This window comes from Phytophthora infestans, genomic scaffold (assembly GCF_000142945.1).
Source record: "Phytophthora infestans T30-4 supercont1.290 genomic scaffold, whole genome shotgun sequence".
Taxonomy (NCBI): Eukaryota; Oomycota; class Peronosporomycetes; order Peronosporales; family Peronosporaceae; genus Phytophthora; species Phytophthora infestans.
This window is the reverse complement of record NW_003303469.1, coordinates 42,811-48,531: the sequence shown is the minus strand read 5'-3', so window position 1 is coordinate 48,531 and position 5,721 is coordinate 42,811.

Here is a 5,721-nt window from a genome sequence, read left to right as displayed (position 1 = left end):
AAATAAAAAAAAAAAATAATTGAGAAGCAAGTCTGGTTGTTATTTGGGTAATGTGCTTGGCACACCTTATCACACAAGTAGACACTGCGCTATACGTGTTAGATACCAGTAGTAAGAACGATACATCACAACATACGTGCCAAAAGCAGCCCAATACACTAGAGAATCTCATGATCTTTAATATTTCCCATGAATACGTATCTCGTTCGCCACAATCGCTTTTAGTGTCTTCTTGTTTTCTCCAGCCTGTGCACAAAACTTAGCCTCCATCCGCTCTGCAAATTGAAGTTCGTAATACTTGTTCGTCTCCCTTTCCACGTGCATCCAAAACTCTCTTGGCAAAAAATAGAGAAATGACTCTAGAAGAAATTCCGCACACTCAAGAACTGAATCTGAAGGGCCGTAACTACTATCATACAGCCCAGAATAGTATCATCGTCTTAAAACTTTGATTAATTTACAAACAGCATTATAAAGCATGGGCTAGTAATTGCAATGCATGATATTCACCCTAGCAAAATACATACCAGATTCCCATCCATCCTTCCTCATTTTTCTCAACGCCTCCGCATCGTGTGCCAGATTAGACAATCAGACCCTTCTACGATGCGCCAATTGTCAATGATGTCCTTCCAGCGTCGGCCGCCTCCTTACTTCGTGGAGGTCGCTGGCCCCCGCGACGGTTTGTTGTAGAAGCTGCGTCAACTGCAGGTGTAGAACTCAGTGAATCGCCAGTTTGAGGTGCATCTAGTGACAGTTCATCACTCGTCTCCGTGTCGCTCTCGCTTGGGATCTCATCATCCACATCAGCTCCAAAATTATCCGTGTTCTCGTACCATTCAGCTGACCCAGTGTCTGAATCATCGTAATCCGTATCAAATGCACCACCATCATAGATGTCATCATCTTGACGGGAATCTGGACGGGAATAGGGAGGAGGCGGGGTTGTAGGAACCGTAGTTGTGTGAATAACAGTAGCCATATTCAGTGACCTTGCAAAATCAACAGTAATATACAGCATGCTGTCAGAAATAAATCTCGCACGTGCCTGATATCAATCATGTGACTGTGTACCGACAGCCGAAGATCGAGGTGGCGTTAGCGTTGAAGTCTGTTGCACAGAGGAAGCACCTTCCGATGTCGACATGGGTACACGATGTGCCTGCGTTGTGTTTGTTGCACATGGCGGAGATAGCGACGTGTTACTATAGTCCAAATCGCCACCAACAGACGCATCGCTACAATCAATTACGAACATGAAGTGTGAGAAACACATCGTACGCAAAACGCATAATCTCCTCACCTGACGGCTTCTTTCATCAGCAGCAACGTGTGGGCTTGTTGGCCGCGTAGATTTGTCAGTTCTTGAGTTCTTGGATGGTGCGCGCTTACGCTTACTTTCTGATTTGGCCTTGCCAGGAACCTTTGCCGGTTTTTTTCTTCTTCGCCGCCTTCTTCGGTGTTGTGATCTCTGCCGCTGTCGCCATGTCAAACTCAGCGTCGTCATTTACGTGGTCTTCTCCCGTTTCCACGTAATCTTCGTCTTCGCTGTCACTCCCTTCCTCATCAGCAGAAGCAGCATCGGCAGCAAGATTTTCTGCATACAGTGCTGCGGTTGGTGCCTTCCCTTTCAATCGCGGCGCTCTTGCCAGCCAATGTAATACCCCACTAGTGCGCCCTTCTTCTAGTACGTAGCTGGAGCAGGAAGCTTGCGTGAAGCCACTGTCATCCTAGGCCGCCTTCCTGTCGTTGCCGACGTAGGAGCTGAAACAAGCGGTTCTTCCGCAGCTTCGTCGCCAAAGTCAGCACCGCGGTCACGCGTACCGTCGACATACACATGGTGCTCTTCATCAGGCGGGCGCGTTCTGCACCTTCCCTAGTCTCGAGACGACGCAGGAACGCCTCCTCTTCAGCGTGCGTGACGCGGCGGGGATCTCGCGTTTCGTTTTGGAGAATGAATGGATGGATCAGAGACTTCTCGTTTGAAGCACTGTCTTTACGACAGCGTATCTCCAAGGAACTTTCTCTTTACAGTTAGGACCCCAAGCCCTGTACATTGGGGACCAAACGGACTAAACGCTCATTCTATGACGACCCCCACTATGCTTGATCATCAAGCATTTGAAAAATGTCACATGCTTTCCTATCAAGCCTTAGTGACGAAGGGGTTGAAATAGCTGATTGGTGCTTTTTTCGTAGACATCCAATCATTACTATTTACTACCACTTCTCCCATAGGTACGATACGTTTTGACATATCCGTGCTGCCACAGATATGGGACACTTTATGAGGAGTTCCCCAACGTAGGTTCTAGGTTTGCTATTGACACAGCTGAAGCATATTTAGCAAATAGAAAGCACATGCAGTTTGTCCACAGCGTTTTTTCGGCTTTCCTTCTCCCACAGACAGCTAGATGTAGAGCTGAAAAACCTACTTTTCATTCGAACACTATTTCGGGACACTGGAAGGATTTCCACTTCACTTGGTGTTTGTAAGTATTTTCCATTTGATCTGACGATTTGTAAGTGATGTAAATTGATTTTTTTCTAATAAACCTAGTCCACATATCGGGGCAAAGAACACCAATTTCATGTGTTTGTGGCTCAATCCAGCTATTTTCAAGTTTTGGTCGTTTCAAACAGAGTGTCCTTTGAGAAATCGCGTGACTGAAGCTACAGTTGGATACCCAATAAAAGACTTGGTTTTTGTAGCGGAAGAACATATGTTCTGTAATCAGTGACCAATCTGTCGGAGATTTAGTGTGATCAAACTCATTTTGATAATGTTGCAACCAGAATGCAGATTTCGCGTGCCAGGTGCGAGCACAGCAAAACCCTCTGCCACTAATTTATCATTTAGGTAGCTGCGGTCTATCAGTACGATATTGCCATATATATGCTGGGCATTTTTGTGATGTAGAATACTTATTCCTATATTAGCAAACTGTCCCGCAATTCAGCACGGATACCAGTAAGCTCGATTATTCTTCTCGTCCACAGGCCAATCTTTCGCACCTAATCGAGTCAAAATAAAATTTAAGCGATGCATTTTAGTATGATTTGTTGATCACTTACAATTTGACAAGATGTAATTCAACATCCTCGGCCGGAGTCACCGTTGCAACTGTACAAGTATTTCTGCAACGCTACACGCAGCAAAACCATTTTTTCTAACCGTTAGCGAGGCTAAAGGCCAAGCGCCAATACACGCTACAATTTGTATCATGTATCTCACCAAGTTTTGTCAGAGAACAATAGGTACGAATACAAACAAAATTAAATTCTTGCCAAGTCACGACACGACAAATTTTATATGTCGTCAGCCGCGACAAATTTTATATGTCGTCAGCCGCGACAAAAATCGAATAGTGAAGAAGATGAGATTGGGAGATAGGACCCCCAAACTTTCGGGGGTTCTGTCACAGATACTGTAATCACAGAATCCGTCTCCCAATTTCATTCACAGGAACGGCCCTCTCTTAGTGAAACCCCAAGTGGTTTTGGCGATGTGAAGTTACCAGCGCAGAAAACGGCCCCACTTAACACGCAATGTATAATTAGTGAGCAGTGCTCACCATAGGATATCCAAACCGTAAACTCACTGCATGTCTCGCCAGCATACTGTGGCTCCATTAAATATCTACCTCCTCTCAGTGCGGCATCGTCTCACACAAGCAGTGTATCTTGCGGCTCGCCATGCACCGCTGCTGCTCCTGTAAGGGCGATCTGTGAATAAGTTTGGGGGTTCTGTGATTACCGCCTGTCAAAGAGATTAGCTTTACTGAAAAAAATGACAGAGACTGAATGCTTCAAACTAGAGAGCCGGTACATGTTCTCTCGTACTTCAAGTATCACAGGTGTGGCCAGGAATTAATGGTAGCTCCAAATCGGTGAAATTAATATTTGGTAATATTACCTGTAGACCAGTTTATTAAAAATATATTACCTATTTTTTTCTTAGACAAATGAATACTGTATGATTATTTTCAAATATCAACTTAATATTACATGTAGTTAATACGATATTCGATTTTTAAAAGTTTTTACCAGGTAAATTCACCAACCAGATGTCGTTCCTGTTCGACTAGCTGAAGGTGAGCTAATTAGCCGTGAGGGAGATAGAGTCCGGAGTTCGGGACAATTGTGATAGTGACTGCAAGGTTGGCGTCGTGTGTTGGCACTGCTGAGCGCATTAATCTAGCGTTACAGGCTGCAGGTATATTATGTGGACGAGGCTATCGGTAGAGAACATGCACAAATACCTTGATTTCGCTCTATCGAGATTAAACAACTGCAACCATTTGCATCTCGATCGGCTTTGTCTGTGTCGCAGCGAAATACTAGAGCAAATACTCGTCAGTTTTAAAACCAGTCATCACTACTTCTGTTTTAGAGCCTGACCGAAAAAAATCTTTGGTGAGCCCTCGGTTCACCCAGCAGAGTACTTAAGTAGGGAAAAATTATAAAATATCATCTAGTATCTAATATTTTCAAATCTTCGAGTTAACATTAAAATATCATATTAGCTTTTAAAAAGTAAGTTACTATTGATATATAATATCGCACAATAGTACTACTACTATCAAAAATGTTGGTTACCAATAGCCCCTGGCTTAGGCAGAACTTTCTGAGTCCTACACGAAAGCTGCAAATGCCGGTGATTCGCAGCCAATTGCGTGAGCATTGCGTAAACATGTTTGACAAAAAAAATAAGTCATGCAGGAGGGCTTGCATGCGCCCAGATAGTGCACAGTTTTGGGTAAGTCTGGTCACTTCCTATGTAGATGTAAGTACCGTATAACCTTCGTTAAAAGATACATGTGTAGAAATGTGGAGTGCATCTTTATAAAAGGGCGCATTTGATTACTCGCTGCATCAGTATGTTAGATGATGGTGTATTTCTTTACAAAGAGTTCATATATCTAAGGTTTTACAGTATGAAGTGAGTACCGCACAACTGAGATGAACTTCATCTTGAAGGGGGTGAAAATGCATGCAAATCAAAACGGAGAAGACCCACTGAGGCGAGTGGATGCGAGCCCAGCGACGCGTTTCCCAGCAAGCCAAGTATTGTACTCTCCAGGTGACAATTTTTTATTGCAGGGGCCCAGCGACTGCCTTTGCAACGCGTACTGTATCGGAGCAAATATGTGAGGATGGTGCAAATTAATATTGGCTTCAATATGGTTGCACTTTCTGAGTTGGGCGTAGCAACAAGTGCCTTTACGGTACATGTATGCGTATTTCCCGCCCCCTTACCGAGCAGCCTGTCCGTCTGTCAATAAGTCCGTCCGTTTCCTTTCTTGCTGCTTTTTCCTGCCTTCTCGCATGGCTACACTCGGCCTTTCCAATAGAGTTTCCTCCCATCCTACCGACCGCGCCTATCTTTCTGACTCGACCTAGCTATGCCAAAATTACAATTATGACCAAAAAGCGGACACAATTAACTCGCGCCCTGATTGGGCAATATTTTCCGACTAATTTTTTTTCAAAACACAAAATTGGATTTTTGAGCGACGGCGGGGCGAGGACAAGGTGCGCTGGCTGTATAATAGCAGCAGGGTAGTTTTAGATGTATATGCATGTATGTACGGGCTGAGTGATGGTCGCTCCTCCGGCTACGCCGAGTGGTGACCATTGTGATGAAGGAAGTAGTCGTAACAACAGTAAGTTGCAGGGACTGAAAGTCCAGCAGGGGAGAAAACCGAGTGCTGCTGCTGC